Raw genomic sequence first — 22,810 nt, forward strand, 5'->3', positions numbered from 1 at the left:
AATCCAAGTAAATCATTTTTATTTCATTTTTACAGGCTAATTGATCATTAGAAAACCCTTTTGCAATTATGTAAGCACAGCTGAACTGTTGTGCTGATTAAAGAAGCAGTACAACTTCTTAGATTAGGCCTTCTTTAGATTAGGTGAATATCTGGAGCATCAGTAATTTGGGTTTGATTACAGGCTCAAAAAGGCCAGTGACGTTTGTGTCTAGTTTGAGAAGTAGATACCTCACAGGTCCTCAACTGGCAGCTTCATTAAATAGTACCTTCAAATCACCAGTCTCAACCTTAACAGTGAAGAGGCGACTCCGGGATGCTGGCCTTCTGGGCAGAGTTGCAAAGAAAGAGCCATATCTCAGACTGGCCAATAAAAGATGTAGATGGGCAAAAGAACACAGACACTGGAGACAGAAAGATTGCTTGAGGAGTGCTTTACGCCATCTGTGAAGCTTGGTGGAGGTAATGTGATGGTCTGGGGGTGTTCTGGTGGTGGTAAAGTGTGATATTTGTACAGGGTAAAAGGGATCTTCAAGAAGGAAGACTATCACTCTATTTTGCAACACCATGCCACACCCTGTGGACAGCCCTTGATTGGAGCCAGTTTCCTCCTTCAACAGGACAATGAACCAAAGCACAGCTCCAAACTATGCAAGAACTATTTAGGGAAGAAGCAGTCAGCTGGTATTCTGTCCATAATGGAGTGGCCAGCACAGTCACCAGATCTCAACCCTACTGAGCTGTTGTGGGAGCCGTTTGATCATATAGTACCTTTAGCCAGTCATTTGCCATTTGTGAGGCTCTCCCTGGTTTTCTATTAATGTGCTCTTTTCAAACCCTCTTTACCCACGTAAGCACTGGGGTTTGTTGGGTAATTTTAGGAAAAATTTGATTTCTTCATTTAACATGTTACTACCTTTAGTCAATAGTCATAAGGAAAAACAGCTAAGAATCAATTGAGATTGAATACGCAATTAAAATACATTTTGTGTTCATAAACTCACACTTACAAGATTGAGAGGATTAGTTGTATATACATAATTAATGAATTACAGAGCAAAACTTTGTTACAAAAAAGATACACACCATGGTGAACACAAGCTTATAATAAGAAACACTTGAATTGAACCTTTTTAAATAATAATCAGATAAGTGAATCTATAGCAAGGCAAACGTTACAACAACAGTTAATAATTCCAATACCTGGGAAGAAACCGAGGGAGGGAGAGAGAAAGGGGAAACTGGCCTGGATATCAAACCAACCCAACTGATGAGCCAGGTTGTCTCCGAAAACCACTCCTGTGCTGCATGAAAGTATTACTATTGTACTGAAACAAAAATAAAATATTGATGGCAATGTCTATATTTTAGCTTCTGTGTTTTTTGTAGCAAGTTTGTTGATCATTTGATCTGACCCTCCGTGTTTCTGTTGTAATCACTGATAACATTGGGCATCATTCCCCAAAACCTTCCTAAATTTGTTCTTGAGAAAGGTCCAAAGAAAAAGTCTATGTCAGATTCATGATCTGCTTTTAAACCGAAGAATTGTTCTCAAATCGCAAACTTTCATACTATGTGGTATGCCAGATTAGTATGTGAGAAGATTAGTATTTCCCAAACCATAGTACACTGAAAATAGTAAACATTTCCCGGGAGTGCGTACTATTTCTGGTGGATTTTGGATGTATGCTTGCATGCTTTTTGGGGACCACAATCCATTGCGAAGTAAAAGAGGAGGGGTTTCCAAAATTGATGGCAGGACTTCCATATTGATGTGACAGGTGGGCTGGTGGGCATCCGGTTTGTAGGGTGGGACTTCCGTTGTGATGTATGGACTTCCTGTATGGCGTGTGTTTTCGGTGCGGGACTTCAGGAGTGACGTATGCATGTCCACTGACTTTGTAATTTATGTTAACATTGATGTGTCCGATGTGTTTGATGTTTTACAACGCCTGATGAGCAAACCAGATTAGTGTTATAATAGGTGGTTATGTTTGATGATTAACGAATGGGCCTTAGGGTTCCGGAATGTTAAATTCCAAGGCAATAAATAAGTGTTGTGTCAGCGGTAAGGTGTTTGGTGTTTAACAAATGGTGTTTGGCAAATCTATACCCCCAGTGTTTTATCTTCTGACAAGTGGTGCAACAGATGGCATACAACCGGTGGTTGTTAACCTTTCATGTTTTATGGGATGATTGGCATGGTAACTCATCGAGACATGTCTATCCAAGCAATGAGTTACAGCTATACCACAACATTTGCCAAAGGTATAGATTTGAAAGGTGATTGGGAAGTATCTTTGATAGAATTCCAATACTTGCATATGTGGAAGACTTTTACATGGGGTGAAAACGCATTTGCACTACATGACTCGAATAACGACAAAACTTGGAAATATGAACTCAACACCGGTTATTACAATGGCATGGTAAAACTAGTGGCAGAGCTCAACAGTTATATAAAACCACTTGGTGTATGGGCAGGGTATGTTCAATTTAAAAATAGAATGTTTCTAAAAGGTGAGCCCCATTGTGATGAATGTATGGTGTTGCAGGAGCAAGGAACCAGGTGCAGGCAGGGGTAGTCTGTATTGACTCTAATTATAGAAACAAACAAGTAACACAAAACACAAAAACAATGAAAGAAAAGGGCTGACTAAAGCAGCAAAATGAAAGTAGGCAACAGGTATAATAAACTCACACGTAACAGCAACAATGATCCACACTGTGGGGAGCAGAGGGGAAACATTTAAACACATACAAATTAGCAAACAGGGACCTGGGGCCTGTTGCACAAAAGTAGAATGAAGAAATCCAGGATAACTGAAAAAGCGCAGCTTGACTTAGCGTGATCCGCTCATCGCGGCTTAACCGGTTGCACGTTTGCAGAGCCAGGATGAGAAGGTGAAGCTATGTCAAGCCAGGTGTAGATAGTCGGGATAAGTGCACGTCCACGGCGTTCTTAAATAGACCACGGTATCGATCACAGATTCAGAGATGGAGAAGACGCGTGTGGCATATTTTTCACCCGAGGAGCAGCAACTAATTATGGAAAGTTATGAGGAGGTAAAGCATATAATAGGCAGAAAAGGAAATACGGCGGCTGTTATTAAACTGAGAGAAAAAGCCTGGCAGACAATAGCGGACCGACTGAATGCGTAAGGATTTAAAAATATCTACTTTCTAGAAAAGTTGTACACTGTTTAAATTGCTTTTAATATGCTTGTTTTATGTGTCGGTTTCAGTGCTGAATCTCGTTGTGCTAAATGTGCTGGTTGTACTGTAGGTGTCTTTGAGTAGCCTAACATGTAAAGCACAATATAAATAACATTATATTATTTAGCTTACTTTGCCATAAAAGTGAGCAGAGGGAATTAATGTTCCTCAGGACATTTACCCTAAAGACTAGGCTTAATTTCAAACTCTCATGTGAGAATGTTTTACAACCATGTGCACAAATCTCTAGAAGCTATGTCTAAGTCTAAATATCTTCCTACAATTAATGTTCATACAGAGCAAATGTGACGGGGGTGCCAGCTGCAGACCCCCCCCCCCCAGCTGAGGAAATGGCCCTTGATTTGAACCAAGGAAGGCCTGTGTTGGAAGGATCTGTATGTAACAGGATCCAGACGCAGTACAGTCTGACAGCCAGCCTGGCAACATAGTAAGTATGGGCTAATGGTAATCTGAATTATGCACAATTCCTGCTGTGCTAATCAATGGGTGGTTTACAGAATTCACAAACTGTAAGATGTCTGTTTACATGACATCTGAACAAGCAAATAGAGCTGGCAGATGCACAGATTGCTGTAAGTAAAAGGACCCTCCAGGATCTGGACCTTGGTATAGAAATCAAGAATAGAACACTGAGGAAAATCCAGAAACTAGAAAAATAAGTGACTTCAATCCACACTGTTAGCTCATCTGTAAAACAATGTATTAATCATTTTTCTTTCTCTCTCCCAAGCTCCAAACTGACAACGCTGTAACACAAAATAGTCCGAGTATATCCTGTGACTGTTGTAATGTAACACGTTTTTGTAATCTGTAATTCATGTTACCTGCAATCTTGTAGAAATCTCTTTGAAGCACATTCTTCTGTGGCCAGCGAAGGTAATAAAGATGTGTGCCAAGGATTTCAATGCCAAACACACTTCTGACACAACGGCAAATAGTGCCTTTATTTAGAATTTCGGCATGTCCCACGGCATATAAAAACATGCCGCTTCTAAAAAAACGCAGTGCCACACAATAACGGACTCCATCTCCAGTAAATTGATACCTCTCATGCAGGTACTCGTCGGGAAAAGCTAAAGGGTCTGTCCCGAAACACCCTCTCACGTTTGAAAGCACATCTAAATATCAGCGCTGCTTCATCCAAAACGTCGTTCAGAAATGGGCATGCCATGGTGCAGGGAGAAACACAGGTGAATGGGACTTCATATATTGCCCTCATCACTGACTTAATTGAAATCCCTGTTGCAAATTCATCAACCATTTCAAACCATCTAAACTGCAATAGTAGGATTTAAATCAAACTCGTCACAGCAATAGTGACAAGTAATGCATGTTAATAACAATAAAGCAGAACACATTCAGAAGACAACGGAACGACTGTTAAAGACGTTTATTTCGAGTCAGAGCGGCAGCTGATTTAACACAAGACTCCAGGATTAATCTTAGCCTGGCTGTTAGCCTGCTCTGGAGCAGGCTAGCTGCAAAGAATAAATCTCCATGGTTACTTGGCTGGGTTTAATTCAGCCTGCTTTTGTGCAACCAAGTCAAGGCTAAATTAATCCAGGATAACTTGGATATCCCGGCTTAATCCCTTATCCTGGTTTTGTGCAACAGGCCCCTGGTTTGAACGATGATTGACGTCATGTGACACAACAAGTCCAGGATGCGTTCGTGTGGTGATGGAAACTGAGAATGTACGGAACGGTGGCGTTGCTGCTCACCGTACCATGACAGTACCCCCCCCAAAGGCCCGGCCACCGGATGGGCCAACACAAACCCCAGCCCAAGGGGGGGTGGCGAGGCAGCACAGAACCCCCACCGGTACAAACCCACCGAGGGGGCGGAACAGCCGAGACTAACCAGGGCAGCGGAGCCGTTGGGACAGGCCGGGGAGGCGGAGCCGGCGGAGGGTTGACAGCCGGGAGAGCCGACGGAGGGTCGGGAGCCGGGAGAGCCGACGGAGGGTCGGGAGCCGGGAGAGCCGACGGAGGGTCGGGAGCCGGGAGAGCCGACGGAGCGGCCGGGCCAGTAGAGGACCCCTTGGCGACCGGGACTGGAGAGGGCACCGAGGCGGCCGGGACTGGAGAGGGCGCCGAGGCGGCCGGGCCGGTAGAGCAAGCTCTGGCGGTGCAGGCCACTCCTCTTCGGGCTCAGGCGGCTGAGGCCACTCCTGGCAGGTAGGGGGCGCTGGCAACCAGTCGTGCTCCCGGGCAGGTAGGGGGTGCTGGCTGCTGCTCCCGGGCAGGTAGGGGGCGCTTGTCCCTGTTCATAGCGATATCTTCTTTCAAGAGAAACTCATGTTAAACAGCGTTGACATAAAGGTTAGGATGGTCTGCGGTAAAGATGAGTTCTGCCTTATGGGGGATGGGATGTACCAATTGGCCTAAGCTTCAGGAAAACACCTAAAGGACCAAGCCTTAGCTACTGATTGGTTGGACTTCTTACACGGCTATGCCTTTTATGCATTCATCTGCGTGCCAGACGAGGAATGTGGTCAGCACCTATCTTTGATCAAGTCAGGGAATGTATGACTTGAAATGAGGTTCAGACAACCACTACCCCACACAATTAATTTGGTTGTTTATTCATTCTTTGACTCCAATATCGAAGTGTCAAACCGGCGTCATGGTTGACTACTATTAGGAAAACGGTGTGGAAATGACACAAAGCAGTTTTCAAGTTTGTGTTCAAGTAAATAGATCTCCCTCACCTTCAAAATTTCATCATACATCGGATGCCAACATGAAATAAAACCAGACGATATTTTGAATTTCTTTGGAGAAAACCACTTCCGCATTATCCAACAACATCTTCACAAAATATGTTTTACCTGAGTTACTGGGGCCACTAATGACACAGCTGAACGGGTGTTGAAGTCGCGGGTCAAAACCGCTATCCATCCTAGAATGTGGTTTAGTACCCATAAGGCCTTGTGCTGTAATCAGGGAGCAGTACACGCTTTTTGTACACAACTCTGAAACCCTTAGACACTACCTGGTTTTTCAATGTGAATGTTCTTTTATCACAAGCAATTGTGTCTGCATTAGCAAGGACGTGATCATCATCACCACCCTCGCCCCGTACAAAGTTATCAACCAGTCGTGTTAGCGTCTCCAAGTAAACAATGGTTGTGTTGTAACTGTTGAGCGTAATGCCTTTTGCTTTGAGACAGGTCAGACCTTTAACGGTTTTGTAACCGTATGTCTTTGGACTGCCACTAACAAATTGAGCGATGCTGTCACCATCCGGTAACTCATTGGTCAAGTCACCCAAGAATGGGCCCAATGGGGGCACCCAATCCCCATGGCGTGTGAAAAAGATCACTGAATCAGTGTCTGTGTAGAGTACTTGCTATCCAACTTCTCCAAGAGAGAATACAACTTGAGTCTAGCATAAGCGGTTGTGAATGAGGCAATAAAAATGTTGCCGTTACATGGTTTGATTGGTGTCTGTTATGTGTAACGCCACTGTAACATTGCAACTGTGTCTGAGATGAAAGACAAATAACCAACTTCTATTTCACCGGAAAAAAAGGTAGTGGCTAATTAGCATTGTGTTCATAAGGTTTAGCCAAAGATCGCCTAGCACTGTTTACAACAATGTTTTCCTTGTCAAGCTGTACACCCTCCTTTTCATGACAGTTAAAGATCTTTCTGAATCAGTATGTGAACAATCAGTTACCTGGTTTTCAGACTCACATAATCTACACAAGGGAAAGAACAGCTTACCGCTGACCCTGTGTGGTAAAACAGGGTGATAAAGGCCTTTCGGTGGAGACACCTTAGCCTTAACAATACCAAAGTAGGTGTCTAGCGGTTTGAAATCTCGAAAGATTATGTCTGGATGCCCAATTGGATAAGTCTTTGTCTTGTTGCAGAATGGGTAAAGAATACAGACATTGTTATACTGAATACTCTATCCTTTGGTGGTACGACTGCCAAAAAGAGCATCCCAAGGATCTAGGCGCTCTGGAGCATCAAAGGTCTTCAAGAAAGCTTTGACATCTGCGGATGTGTTTTTAAGCTGATTCCACTCACACTCACTCCCACTCACTCCCATATGTATTGAACAGGTACGTTGTGTTGTCCTTTTAAAGCCTCTAGCTTTGTCAGCAATTGCTGGTGCATCAACCCGTACTGAATCTTTGTCACTGGATTGATAGACCGTGCTCAACCCATCACGTTCAGCATATCCATCAACGTAGTAGACACCAATATTCAAGCCACTGGTTTGAGCTGTTTGATAATGTCTTCTGACAATGGTTGTAGTTGTCTGAGGGGACCAATGCAATGGTGTCCTTGGTGAGGAATCTGTTGCAAAAGACTTTCATGCAAGCCGAAGCAATCGTAATTGACCGGAATGGGTCAACACCACCACACTCCAGGAACTTGAGTATGTAGCGCATACAACCCTCTCTCAAGATGACCACATCATTCACGCAATAAGTCTTTATTTCATTCTGCATGACAAAGGAGAAACAGTTGCATACCATTGCAAAAACTCTTTTTTCTTTAGCAATCATGGTATTCACACCGTAGTAATGCGGTTCCGGATGGGGGCCAACATAGTTCTCATTCTGCTTGATGTTAAACTTGTAAGGAAAGTAGGCTTTTTTCGAATCCTTAAAACCCATAGCATGTGGCAAGGCCGACAGCTTCATCGGTAGGAAGCAATGACTATCAATGTATCTCTGATTAAATGTGCTGTCTGTAAAAATCATGAGCTTGCTACCATAAGCAATAAGTGTTGTGCCAATACCATTGTTAGCAAGGTACTGCATCAAGATGTAACCATCGAAACCTTTAGAGTTGTGTGCTATAAATGTGTAGTCATTATATTTTGGTTGCCTAAACTTTGGGAAAAAAGCAGCAACACAACCATCTCCGGCTGAACACCACATCTCGTTATCAAAGCAAATAAAACATTTGCAGTGTGTACACCATTCACCGGAGGGTTTTATAAAACACTGATAATTCATTTAAACCGCCAGATCCCCATTACAATTGGGACAAATTTTAGCTGTGCACCTGTGCGCTTTATAGTTGGTAATACTAACATTGTAATAATGGCCGCAATCGACACAATATTTCTTCTGGTCACACCTGCTAACCCAACGATCCACACTTTTGTGGTGCTTCAAGTGTTTATGCTGGCTATAACAAAAATCTGAATAACATATCCGTTTACAGTCAGGGCACTGCTTTGTGTTACAGGGTTGGGTATGACAATCTTCATGAAGACAGACACTACAGCTATGTTTACAACCATGATCACCACGGGTGTTGAAACCGGTATAGCACCAGTCACAGACATAAGACACACCCAGAAAACCCTTCAGATTCATGATGCCATAGAAATGGTTATCGTGTAAGTACATAAAGACGGTTCTAGGGTGGGTGTCCTCGCTGTTTTGAAACTTGGTAAAGTGACCATCCCGTGTTCGGTGAAAGACAACAATTTTACACCCTGTCATTTCTTCAAACCAAACAATATCTGTAAATGCCACACAATCATCTAACGCTAAACCAGCTCCCGTATGTAATTCACCATTACCAGGGCCTCAGCATATGTGTACTGCGGGTTCAACATACCCATGAAACAAACAGAAAAACATGTAGAATCATTATTCACAGCCACATATGCCTTCTTTTTTTATTGATAATCTGCTCTATCAACAGTGTTTGAGCTTTACGTCGCGGGGCACCACCCTTGCGGTTTTTGACAATTTGTACCACCAGCTCTAGTGATTCATCAATCATAATCTCAGCATTACTCTGCATAAGTTAACATCTCCTGCTCTGACTGCAGCTCGGAGGAACTGCTGTGCGAGGACTGGGCCTATGAGTGCTTTTAGATGGAGGAGGGGCCCACGGTGGCACCTGCTGCTCGTTGAGAAGAGTAAGAACAAGTCTCCAATAACACCACAAAAATACACTAGATTTGTCGCTAGTCGCTTTTAAAAAAAAAAAGTCGCTAAGGGGGTCTGAAAAGTCGCAAAATCTAGCGACAAAGTCGCTAAGTTGGCAACACTGGGAGCAGGCAGTGGATCAAACTATTGTGAGGCATTAGGTGGGGGTCGCAATCTTTTGAAACATAAAAACACGCTTTTGTCCATAATCAGCACAAGTGCTTTCATTGGGTTTTCATTAATATTATTTAAATTACCGTTGTTTACAGTGATGCACTGGGGGGGACAAATAATATTTCCCCCCAGGATGGAGTGGTCGCATCCCCTCTCCCCCAGGATTTCCGCCTATGCTTGAAATTGCATTTCATTTAAAGGTGTCAGTGGTGTTGTGCAGCGTATACGCTGGTACTTGCTGGCCGTTTATCAATCCGCGTTTTTGTCCGTACTTGTGTTCTTGTGAACTCGTTTGACGTCTTATTTCAGGTAAATGGTACCTGTAAATCAGCATTTGAAAAAGAAAATGACAAGAAATGGGCATTGTAGTCGCTGAATATTTGCTTATTTTATTTAAGAAATGTCTAATTTAGAAATATGCTCCGACTTTTCGATCAGCTAGCTAACGTTATTCAGTGAGGTGGATAGGCTAGTTACGTTAGCTAAGTTAAGTAATTACAGTACCGGTAGAGAGGGGCATCTGTTTTAGAATTGCAGTTGATTTTCACTTTCCAAAACATTTCATATGCAAATTTAATATAATGTGATTATGGCTATAGTCTCCATACAACCTTCTGCCGTTCATCTTCACATTAATATTTTATTCTGGGACTACTGAGGAGGTTACAGTCCTCATAGAGTGGAGGGGTATTGCGCAATAGCCAAGTACACATGCATCTCAATCCAGTTAGGCAAGTTCTGTCCTCGAGATCTTGCAAGACCATACTCGCAAGGATGCTTGGCAAGAACGTTCTTCTGCTTAGAGAGCTGTGTACCCACTTTTCCAGTTACTGCTACGCCATTGCTTCCACCTATAGTTGTATGGTTTCTGTGTCGTGAGTGGGAAACATCGTAATAATATGGATCATGGCACATAAAGGAATGAGAACTATGACCAACTGTTTTCTGTTTAACTTGGGGGGTATTCTATCAACGGCACTAATGAAATCCCTGGTTAATTGAAAAATCCTGGCTTGAATAAACGCTAACTTCCACTTTAGGCTCAAGCCGTTCCATTAACACAATTTAGCCATGTCTTGACAACGTTAACTCAAACCAGGCTTAAACAAGCTTGTATTGTTGATGCGCACGGAGTACACAAGCGATCATCGAAATGAAGATACTATGTCGCAAAAAAGAAACGAAAACTAGAGCGGTGATCGTCTCAACAGCGGAAAACAAACCCTGCTGATGGGACTTTATGAAGAATTTAAAGGAGTCATCACTAAAAAGGGCAATGCTGCCGCAATTGACAAAGCGAGAGAAATAGCTTTGCAAAAAATTGCTGACAGATTAAATGCGTAAGTCATTCTAGCCTACTCATTCTTTCATTTTTAATACATTTATGTTCAGATCACTAGATATGACTGTCTATATGATCTGGCTAGATAATATCATATTCAAGATCAATCAAAACTATTAGGTAAACTTATGTGAACTGACATAACTACAATACATTTAGTGTTACTTAGCCTAATTCAGAGAGACTTAAAGCCTTTTTGACCTAGTAACCCCTGGCCTATATTCATTCTCGGTGGTTACATCTCAACAAGGGCCAACTGAATAGCCCAAAAAAAATGGGCCACAGCTATTATATATAAGGCAACTTCCATCGCAGATCCTTTGACGGCATGGAGGGTCACCAGTGATGTGGCACACTTTGCTTGGCAAAGCATTCATTTTAAATTGCTCAGCATGACTAAGAAGAGTTGATGCAGTCGTATCTTTCAAAATGTAAATTCCAGTTAAGAATTAACTCAACATTGCTCCCATTCCAGAATAATACTTTTAACTTCGGGTCTGACATTAGCCACTTTGAGTCCCAGGAACTGCTATTCAAGGAACTAAAGGGTTCCTTCAGCCCATTGTTGTGTGCATTTCCACCGCGGTCTAAAGACCCGCGAAGATTAGGCATATTAGTCCGCTGACGTGTGTTCTCACTCTGACGTGTGTCCTCACTCTGACGTAGGTTCTCACCTTGACGTGTGTTCTCACTCTGACGTGTGTTCTCACCCTTACGTGTGTCCTCACTCTGACGTAGGTTCTCACCTTGACGTGTGTTCTTACTCTGACGTGTGTTCTCACCCTTACGTGTGTTCTCACTCTGACGTATGTTCTCACTCTGACGTATGTTCTCACTGAAGTATGCACCATACCAAGATGACGGAGACGGATTCGAGCCATCGTGCACATAGAACAAGAATGGTAAGATTTTAGTAGGCATGTAAACGTTTAAGTAATGCATATTTGGAAATAATGGTCTTGTAAACTACATCGACTTATTATTGGCACCTTTTTTGTGTGTTTCAGATATGCGAGTACTACAGAATGTGTCGTGTTTCTCCATCCGATTGGGTACCCAATAGAACAACGGAGTGGTGGGAAACTGTGGTTCCAACTTTCACCGTATGTTTCCGTATGTCTAAGGACACATTTCTGTGCATGTGCCGTCGATTGCAACCAGAACTGGGGAGACATTACACAAAATACAGTTGTTGTGTACCCATTCAAAAAAGAATCACCATTGCACTGTGGAAACCTGCAACCAACTCAGAGTACAGGAGCATCTCTCATTTGTTTGGAGTCGGCATTACTACGGTATGTCACTGTGTACACGATTTCTGCTCCTCTGTAGAGAATGTACTCATGGCCGAAGTTATTCAGTGACCAAACAGTGAGAAGTTAAAGGAAATGGCGACATATTTTGAGCGCAGATGGGGGTTGCCACAGTGTGTTGGTGCAATTGATGGAACACACATCCCCATTCTGGGACCAGAGGAATACCACACTGAGTATTCCAACCGCAAGGGCTGGCATTTGATCATCCTGCAGGCTGTTGTGGATGGAAGAGGTCTCTTTTGCAATGTTTTTACTGGAGCAGCAGGGAGCCTGCATCATGCCAGAGTGCTGCACTTGTCAGGGTTGTGGGGTCTAGTGAATATGGGTTTGCTGCTCCCTGATGAAACAAAGATAATGTGTGGACATGATGTGGGGTACTATGTCCTTGGTGACACAGCCTATCCTTTGAAAAGCTGGTTGATGAAACCTTTCACAGACTATGGACGGTTGAAATCCCAAACAGAGCCCGGGTGGTGGTTGAGAACACTTTTGGCAGACTGAAGGGCAGATGGAGGTGCTTGTTAAAACGAAATGACTGCAACATACACAAGATGAAATCCATGGTGATCGCATGTTGTGTTCTGCATAACCTCTGTGAAATAAATGGTGATGAGTAGCGAGAAGAATGGGGTGTCTCTGGATTAAACCAGCCTGCTGGGGCACTGCCATCCACTGTAGAGGCCGAGGGGCTAATGAGGTTTCTCAACACATTGTGAAGTGTCAGATTACTGCTTAGAGCAGTGGTTCCCAACCAGGGGTACTAGGACCCCTGGGGGTACTTGGCCTCTCCACAGGGGGTACTTCATAACACTCATGACACCATAGGCTTACTAGTGAAATTAACATGAGGGGGTATTGAAAGCAGTGCAAAAACATTTTGGGGTTACAGTAACTGAAAAGGGTTTTGGGAGACACTGGCTTAGAGAGCTGAAGATGTCAGTTACAAAAACATATTTATTTCAAAAACTTCTGATTTCCATTTCTAATGTCAAGTAAATGGTTTAAATAATCAATTATTAACTGTGTGCTGCGTAATAGATTTTTTTTGTCTGTATACACCTATTTTTTGGTTTCTGTTTCTTAAATATTAAATTACTAAGCAAGACAATGTGTGGGCATTCTTGTTTTCACATATTCAAACAGCCACCATACACACGTATTTGGTTTCACAACTATTTATTTATCTACAATAAATAATACAAATAACAACTAGAGGGGTTAGGGGCACTCTAGTCCAGTGGTGGGGCACTGGGGCTGTTTCGTTGGCTCAGCGTCTCGACAAGCTGGCCAAAAACAGACAGGAACCCGCCTTGAAACTCTCTCTGGATCCGCCTGGTTTCCTCCGCCTCAGACTCGAGGAATGCCTTCTCTCGCATCCTCATCACTCTTTCTGTGGCCTGGCTCTCAAGTAACAGCTGCATATACTGTTCCCGCTGCTCCTGTCCTTGCTGTAGGACGGCCCGGGTTAGCATCGTCCATGTCCCTCAGCGTGTCAAGGAAGTCTGAGTCTCTTTTCCTCTGCCCTAAGAGGAAAAATAACAAACACAATATGATATGAATTACACTAGGCAGGTATGCACATCTAGCCTTTTTCCATAGGATAACAACGGAGGAGCAATTTCCCCAAAAAATTATGGTATTTCATATTTTTTTAAGGGTAACTAGATGACAATTAATTTTAATAAACTGTAAATATAAGTTCAGTAAAAGGCTGCTGGTGGTGGTCGCTGGGGAAAACCCACTAATCTCTGCAGCCTGCGGTTCAGTGTCCCCGTCCGTTTCATCTGAAAAAACAAGTTAAAAAAATAAACATTAGGTTGTCATGAAACACCACTATTCTACACCATTAGCGGTTCACCTTAGCATTTAGGCTAGCGGTTAGCATTAGCATGTAGGCCTACCTGTAGAGGTTTTCAGATAGCATGACTAAACAATAGCCTGACTAATTTCGAAATCAAATTTCATGACTCCAAAACATAGCATTATAACATTTAACATGCATGTGAAAGATTGTGATTTACATTCAACTGACTGGTTATCTGTTCTGTGTCTTCCACCGCGACTTTCAACAACGCAGTAGCCGAATCATTTGTTGCCACAGCGCCAGAGAAGGCCGGCCTGTGACCCAGCAATGCATCCAGACCGTCAAACCACTTGCTGGCCCAACGGTCAGAGCCGCTTCTGTTATTGTGGTCTTGGATTTTCTTGTAATCTTGTTTTAGTTTTTTCAGCTTCTTTCAACACTGTTTCCCGGTGTAAAAGTCAGTATATCTTTCTTGGTTTAATGTTCAATCAGTGAATTTTAGCTTACATTTTTGCCAGCCCGCATAAGCGGAGCTAGCCAAGAAGAGCGAATGAGTGACTGACTACCCTTTGTTAAATAATGTAGTGGTTAGAGATGTGGACTCTCAGGCAGGGGACCTGTGTTCAAGCCTCTCTGCAGTCAAAGCAAATTATGTATTAGGATTTGTTAAGGATAGACAAAAACTGGCCACCAACTACAGAAGCTACATTATAGTAAGCCTAAAATGTAATTGTTTCTGGTTAAATTCCGACTATTTCTGGTGGATTTTTTCACGAATGAAAGAAAAACAAACGTTATTGTGCTATGAAATGAAATAGCACAAAACAAATGATGCATTAGGATTTGTTCAGGATAGACAAAAACGTTACTGGATATAACCTTCAGTAGCTACTTTATAGTAAGCCTAAAATAAAACTGATTGTTGTATTTTCGAAGTACGCATCCGTGCATGCTTTTTGGGGTAATGTAGGCTATATCACAGGCCCTTGGGCAGTAAAAGAGGAGGGGTTCCCATGATCCTCTCATCTTTTTACTTGACGAAAAAAGTCAGTTATTGTCACCTATATTGATATTTATTGTATCAACGTCATTCACAAATGAAAAAAAGTGTTGAAATGAAATAGCTTTGGCAGTGTAAAGTTCATCTTCAGTCTAGCTAGAAATTGCTGAATTCTTATTCAAAGCAGTAAGTTGGTAGATAGGCCTACTAGTAAGCCTATTACTGGCTAATAAGTTGTTAAAACGGCCAGTGGCAAAAGCGTAGTGGTGTCTAGCTAAATATTCAAACTTGGTGGGATGTTAATGTGTGACAAAATTATCTAATGTCGAGACACTATACAGACCCCCAGCATGTGTATACATAGCTTCGTAGTGTAATGGTAAAGACACAGTCTCTCCACGGAGACCCAGGTTCACGGGAATCCAGTCAGGGCAACAACATTCATCCCTTCTAATCGAGGGCCAGCTGAACTAGGCTTCCCTGGTTCCTTTTCTTGTTATTTTAATATCTTTATGTCAATACGGCAACATGACACATCTTTCTTCAATCCTACAGTATTGCTATGATGAATTCACTGACAGAGACCCCTTCCCTATCAGCCAGCTAAAATGTTTTTTGAATATGGCCCCTGGTTTCTTGTTTAAATGGCTTTGAGTGTTTATTTCTACTTTCATTGTGTCCAGACCCTTCTTTTCCTTTTTTTTTGGCCCAACATTTTCTTTCTTCTGTTGTGACTCCACCATCATCCTTGTATTCCACAAGATACTCTATCTTCCATTGTCACAATTCCATCATCTGCACCTTCACTTCACTCCTCCCAGATTCCTGAAGAGCACAAACCTAGCACACCCTATTCCCTCTGTTTCAACACTCATATTTTACATCTGTCACCATCTCTCAAGCCAATAGATCTCGATGTTCTTTGTTCAGCTATTTGTAATTATGTTTGTTAGTGTTTTGTATTTAGGTTTGTTGTCAGTACTGGTCCATTGTCGGTTATTGATGTTTGTACACTAGTCTCTGACCTGCATAGTGTCTACAACACAGTTTGGCTTGCATGCCTTTTCATTTGATATTTTGTTCTGTTTATTGTAATAAACCTATTGAGTACCTTTTAAAATACATCTCTTAAACATTTACCCATATCTCGGCTTCCGACTCATATTCATGCCATGACCATCACGTCCAAAATATCCTTATATCAACATTCTGTGTCCTTCCTACATGATACCATCCTACTACCATACTGTAATTATTATAGCTCTTTCAAAACTATTTCTTCCCATGTTTTCTATATAAGAAACATTCCTATATAAAAAACATTCCATACTTTGCTTTACTTCACCTTAATTGTACAACACTATTACAGCTCCGTAAAAAATTAAGAGTCCACTTCACCTTTTTCTTTCTCACTTAAAACCTACCTTTTTGACTTTTTTGGAAAGGAAAGAAAAAGGTGCAGTGGTCTACCCAGATAGAAAGATGACCTTAGTTATTCCAGATAGAACAACTAAGGTTTCTCACTATATTAGAATGGCCTATTTAGAATTTGAATACGTGTCACTACTCAGTCTAGTAAGCACTTTCCATCACTACAGGGAAGATTTTGTTTTGGATATCTCATTATATAAGGATATAAGTGGCCTCTGTTATGTCTTTTTGCTTCTCAACCACAGAGTTTAGTTCAATAATAGAAATAGCTGTGGTATTTCTATTATTGAACTAAAGCACACATTATTCAGTGTCAACATAAGTATTACGTGTCTTAACTTACATTTACATTTCTAGGTCATCTTGTTCCGGATCTGATAATCTGGTTACTCATGGTCTTTAAACTGAGGCGGTCTATAATTATATAACCAAACCCTACACAGTGTGGAAAATTATTTCAGTACTTTGATTAGCCCTTCAGAATTCCTGTTATTTGGTTTACCTAATGCACTATGGATGACAATAGCTGTCTTCCATGGTCAATGTCTTTTCCTTCTCTGTATCCAGGCACATTGTAATGAATGGAATGTCAGCTGAGCAAGGCTCCTAGTCTCCATCTGTATGTGGAAGATTAGGCCTTGGGCCCAGAAGAAACCACTAATAGCAGCTGGGGGCTCCTGTTGCTTGTGTTGGTCCGTTTTAGTTTCTGTACTTGTTCCTGTGCATACGATAAAATCTTCAATAATTAGCTGTTATGCCAACATCTGAAGAGTTTTTACTTGATAAATTGCAAACAGTTTTCCATCTTCCTGTTAGATTCTGTCCACTTTTAAACAAAGTCATAAAACCAGAAAATCAGAGGAGAGCTTTCTGTATTTGAATGAGTCTAAGATGTTGATTGTTCATAGGTCTTACATGTTCTCCTAATTTTTTTTCTCCAGTTTTGTGTAGGGCCCTATCTGTAATGGGAAAGAGATGTTCCTTCTCTCCTATGGTCTGTAGTGTCAATGGGTAGTTTTATGATAGTCACATGCACACACACAAACAAACACAATGTCTTGGAATTCCTAGATCTATACAGGTTGTATGGACAGGATGTGCAGGGCTCATCAGTAATGGACATCACTTGCCCTAAGTCTATGTGTTGTGTCAAGCTTAATTTACTTACTTTTCATGCTCATAATATCATAGCTGTAATTTTGATTACTGAACATTTAGTTGAACAAACAGTGATGTCCTCATTATAACTAATGACCAGTTGTTCTGTAAAGTTGCAAAAGCATGAATTAACTTTCAAAATTGAAATAATTAAAACTAAGAGAAAGTTATTTCTACTCGTAAACATGTATTAATATTAGTATTTTTGATGACTGTAGTGGGATAACTGCAATGGTAGCCTACTCGTCATATACACCTTGTCAGTGTTCACTGTCTAGTTGCCTGTATGTAATCTGCTGGGAAAAGCTGTAAATCACTGAATTTCCTTGTCAAAAACAAATTATCATTGGAAAAATGTATTTCTACTGAAAACATTTTTTTATGTTATTGTTGTTAGACATGTTATAACTGGGATAAACGTGGCTTTAATTTCCAGAACGTGGTGTTTACCAACAAGATCTGATTCTACCGGGCAAACTTAATGCAAAAGAGCAATTTTTGCATTTGTTGTAATTAGTAGAGATAACAGGTTTTCCAATAAACCTTTCTGTAAAGTGTTTTAATTGTGCACAGCGAATCCGGGTGGAAGTGTCTGGCAATGATTTCTCTGCTGCGTAATTCATTTACCTCTCCAGCTGCTTACTATGACAATTAAGCATGCCAAAAAAATATTGTTTCTGGTGTGTACTGTGTGGCTAAGGCAAAAGGGTGCTTTGTTTTGTCCTGAATGCTATTGAAAATGGGCAGGAAATAAAGGTAGCTGTTTTTTAGTCCAAGACTAGGCTTAATCTGTGTTCGCAGAATGTGCTACCCCAAAAACTTCACTGACAAACTTGTCTAAACCCAAGGGCAGTAATTTAACTGGGTAACTAGTCTTCACGGGCTCCTTCAAATGTGACCTGGTGAGTCATACCCCAAAAAATCAAAGGAGACCTTTTGACATCATGGAATGTCCAAAAAATTTGCCAAATTTAACAAGCAACCAGTCTACCTCAAGTTTTCTCTGTCTACAAGGAGGTCCTCCAGAAATGTTGTCCCCAACAAGGTTAAAAAAAAGAATGAATACCGCATTAGAAATTATGGCTGGGCAATATCAACAAAAATCTGGATTGCGATAAGTGGACACAATTATCGCAATCCAGTATATATATCAATATATATCACAATACATTTGTGTTAAAAAAGGCAGGGTACAATTGTGCCATATTCCAATGCAGTTTAGACATTCTGCTAACTAAATTAGTGTAATTAACATTAAGAAGTACCTTGATAAAAATATATATTTTTATCAGGGTAATTGGTTTTTGTTGATATCACCCATTCCTATTAGAAATTATCTAAAGACTGCAGGAATGTATAATCTTGACCTAATTAGTTTTGTTTAACTGAACATCAATGGGATATAAGAAAGAAAAAGTAAAAAGAAATAAATGGAATTAATGTGCAGGTGAGGTAAAAACAAAAAGCCACAGAGTTTGAAACCCCATGGGGTAATATTCGTCTTACTCCAGGGGGGAATCTTACACCACCAACTGAGCAAAATGCCCCTTTCCAAAAAAAAACTTTTATTAACAAAAACTTAGTCAATTGTAGCCATTTATTTTCCTTTATAGTTTGTTTCCCCTAAGCTTGGCCATCATCACTTTTACAGCAATTAAACAGGAGTGTATTACACCATGGTATTCTACTGTATGGTGGTCAAAGTCTTTTGAAAAATAACAGGCCTCAATAGAAGGAACGCTCTTTGAATATGATCACTTTGGTATGGATGTGAGCTCTGCCTCTAAATACATTTCCATTTACCATCTAAGGTTGTTTTGCGGCCTTTACCTCTGTGACCACCCGATCAACTTACCTCCCGTTATTTATCAGACCTCAGTTTTAATCAGGTGACGGCGCCAAGCATTTTGGTTATTTCACACTTGCCCTAGGATCTTTTTATTTTAATGTTACGTCTTTGGAGGGATTACACTGAACTCAGTTTACTAGGCACTGGAATGTAGCGTAAGGCGTAACTTGACCCACTGCAAGGTCAGTTAACTTCCACCCTGGCTTATGATACGCGTCCTAAGTCTGGAACGGTCCTATCGATCAATCCTCCGATGGAGGAACTTTTTATGTTGCCACCCGGCGGCTCAACAATATTTGTACTCCTGCTTATTAAAAACCGGTTCCCTCACCGAGCCTGAGGTACTGAGAGTCTTTATATAGCCTTTAGGTCCCCTTATGGTCTGTTTAAACTATTTTCTGGTTTTCTCCAAGGTGTGGATTCCCAGCTATAACTCATAAACCCTTTTAAAAAAAAAAATCTTATCTAACTAATGCTGATGTTCTGTTCATCTGTGCATTCTCTGCTCAGAAGGGGTCAGAGATCAGATCTTTTTATGGCAGGGACTCAACTCTCGTATTCCTTCTCGTGAACGAATCCCTGGTCAACCCACTTCGTTTTACCTTAACATATTCTATCAAATATATACTTACCTTATTAAACCCTTTTAAAAATCTTACCCTAACATATACTATCAAAAATACTTTATTAAACCCAGAACCAATACCTCAAGGAATTAATGTATTTTTTACCCAACCTTGGAGCAAACCAGTACCACACACGCTCTCACCGACGATCGCGTCTACCCCTTTCTCTCAGTTGCCTGCAAGGGACCTGAACGGGGAACTGATATCGTCTCTAGGTCTAAGTTTTTATTTATGGAGTACGCAGAATCTCACTGACTACTAACTCTAGTAAAAACATGGCTGCGGCTCAGAGGCAGAGGAATTATGATCAAGCATTTGACAATCACACCCACAGAGACCAAGAGGGAGACAGAGCTCTTACAAGTTCTTACCTTTATTTAGTCAGTCACTAGTACAGACAGCGCCGGGTTCTGGGAGGGTTCAATAACCAAGAGTCAGATCTACTCTTCACGAGTCTTCGCTCCAAAAGCAAAAAAGCCCTGTTATCGGACCCTCCAGGCCCTTTTATAACGTTTTTTATTCATGATCCTCATGAGGGAGGTAAACATTTTACGCAACTGTACAATGATTGGTTTACCATAATATCATATTTCAGTTCCCTCACTTTGTGTATGAAGGATATACATATTATACAATATTGTTCAATGATTGGTTTATCACTATCACATGTCCACAGACATTACCACCCCTCCCATAGTCCTTATTTGGGGTCTATGTAGGCCCTCTCCATTTCTTCACAGAGCTGTTGAATGTTTTCTGTTTTACTGGGGTCATCGTTCGGTTCATACACAAACACCAAGGTGGAAGGGGGTAGTTGTATGATTGGTCCTCGGCTGCTGCTCCTGAAACCCTCTGCTCACCTCCTGTACTCTGCCCTTTTTTTCAACAGTCCACACTGGAAGGCAGGGCCTGGCAAATTCTTGATTATATAGAATGACAATTTCATTAAAGACTTCATATGAAAATGTTAGTATCAGTTATTTGTAGGTTTACTTTGTCGAAGTTAGTGGTCATGAACTGCACTTTTACTTATTTTACAGTTTTTCTGTGGAAGAATTGATTAAATCAAACATAGATTAACGATGTGCACACAGCAGTAGACTTTTAAAAGCAATTCCACAGATGTTTGCAAAGATCACACTCAATGTAAACATTGCAGGCTAAAGTGGAAATCACCTTTAAAGCAATCACAGTGCCCTGGTTGTTTATTTGCGTTTGTTTGAATTCTGGTGACAATCTATCTGTTGAGAAAAACAGAACCTATTTTCAGTGTAATATTTCAATGGTTTAGAGTAACAGGAACATGAAGAAATTAGGTGCTTTATAGACATTTTACCATGGCTGTGCTAGTCAATAAATTATTTTAGCTAAACCTAGTGCCTTTCACCACAAAACAACTCATTAAATCCTGCTGCAATGCACACCTTGTGTACCACTGCAATGCACACCTTGTGTCACAACCCCCTTTAAAAATGTTCCTTTCTGTTGCCTCATAGCCGGTAAACATATAAAATCTGACTTTTTACAGCTTTATTTACACACAGTAACCCACAATATTCAAGTGAAAATATATATTTTTTAAAACTCTGAAAATGTATTACATTTAAAACAGTAAAATACCATATTCACATAAGTGAACATCTCCCTAAGAATATTGTAAATCATAGAAAGTGTACCAGCGCACTCTCCCCAGTAGGAATAGGCATTAGAAATGATTTCACTTGAATAGTATGCCCAAAAAAAACTTGAATATCCGGATAGTTCATGTTATTTTAATGCTCCTGCCATTATGTAATTAGCCTAACGTGACTCAAATCATTCATTAAACACATAAACCACTATATATTCTGGCAAGTATTGTTACTGTTAAGCTATTAGATTAAATAATGGTTAAATGACAAAAACGAATTAAAGATACATTTTTTGAACATTGAAAATTGTTAAACAATTACTGGGGTCAGGTGAAGTGTCCAGGACTATACGCTTTCTCAGCGAGGTTGCCACTGATTACTTGAACTCCCAAATATTTCAGGACTCTGCAAAGTTTGGTATTAGGTGCCGTGACTGTGTCAAGGGTGTTCCAAACTGATGCACACAGGGGTCTTGCTGCACAGTGCTGTAGTAGTGCACTTGAGAGACTGGAGTTTGAGCGTCGATAGTTTGCCAGTTGTCATCTGTGAGCTCAAGGGTCCCACCATCGCTCAGCTTAGTGATGGTTTTGTCTGAGAGGGTCGCTGCCACTGCTCATCTCTGCTCATGGAGCTGCTCAAACATGTCATAGAGTTTCCTTAGGTGCCTCCTTTTTTTTAACCCTAGTGTTGCAACAGTGCTATGGTGGAAAGCACTCTTCTATCGCTGCTTTAAGTGCCTTTTGTCAGAGCTGTGCACCTGTAGCACAGCGCTCTTCATGTCCCAGTCCGGGGAGATGTAGTGATAGGTGATGGTTGTGTATGACTCATGCCTGGTTTATACCTCCGTGGGTCTGCGTTTTTAATGTTGTGTGGGTGTGCAGAGACGGAGGGTGCAAGGCTTTGTTGTGTAGACAGCCATTACTTTTTTCTGCACTAGGTTGCACTGTCACGCAAAATGGTGATTTGTTTGCTTGTAGTGCAGGAAAACTTCACAGAAGGAGTAACTGTATTGTTGATAAACAATATAATAGCTAACTAGCTAGATTGGGGGAGGCGGAAACCACAATCTATTTCTGGAATGACGAGTTTGAGAGAACTTCTAAAGTGAATTGAGGAGGAGCAGAATGACAATGTGTTGGAAGATCTGATCTGTTTACAGTAAATTAGTAAAGTGAGAAGTCGCAGAAGAAGGTGGTCAACGAGGCCTTTGAATATGTAGTAAATCTCTATTCTATGTAAACCCCTCCACCATGCAGCCCGTCATCATTTGCACGGCTCTGCGGTTGACATACGTGCAGCTAAGTGCTTTTAGATTTTTGAGCTGGCGCGTGTAGC

General features: G+C 41.2%; 1 long non-coding RNA gene across 1 annotated transcript; it reads right to left on the reverse strand.

Moving 5' to 3' along the window:
* Nucleotides 1-13,234: 13,234 nt before the first annotated feature.
* LOC109616607 lies at nucleotides 13,235-20,294 on the reverse strand. The gene is made up of 3 exons (XR_002197808.2): nucleotides 20,216-20,294; nucleotides 13,719-13,760; nucleotides 13,235-13,499 (listed from the first exon to the last, which is right to left on the reverse strand). It is a non-coding gene; the product is annotated as an uncharacterized LOC109616607 (long non-coding RNA).
* Nucleotides 20,295-22,810: the final 2,516 nt, after the last annotated feature.

This window comes from Esox lucius, chromosome 2 (genome assembly GCF_011004845.1).
Source record: "Esox lucius isolate fEsoLuc1 chromosome 2, fEsoLuc1.pri, whole genome shotgun sequence".
In the NCBI taxonomy this organism is placed as follows: domain Eukaryota; kingdom Metazoa; phylum Chordata; class Actinopteri; order Esociformes; family Esocidae; genus Esox; species Esox lucius.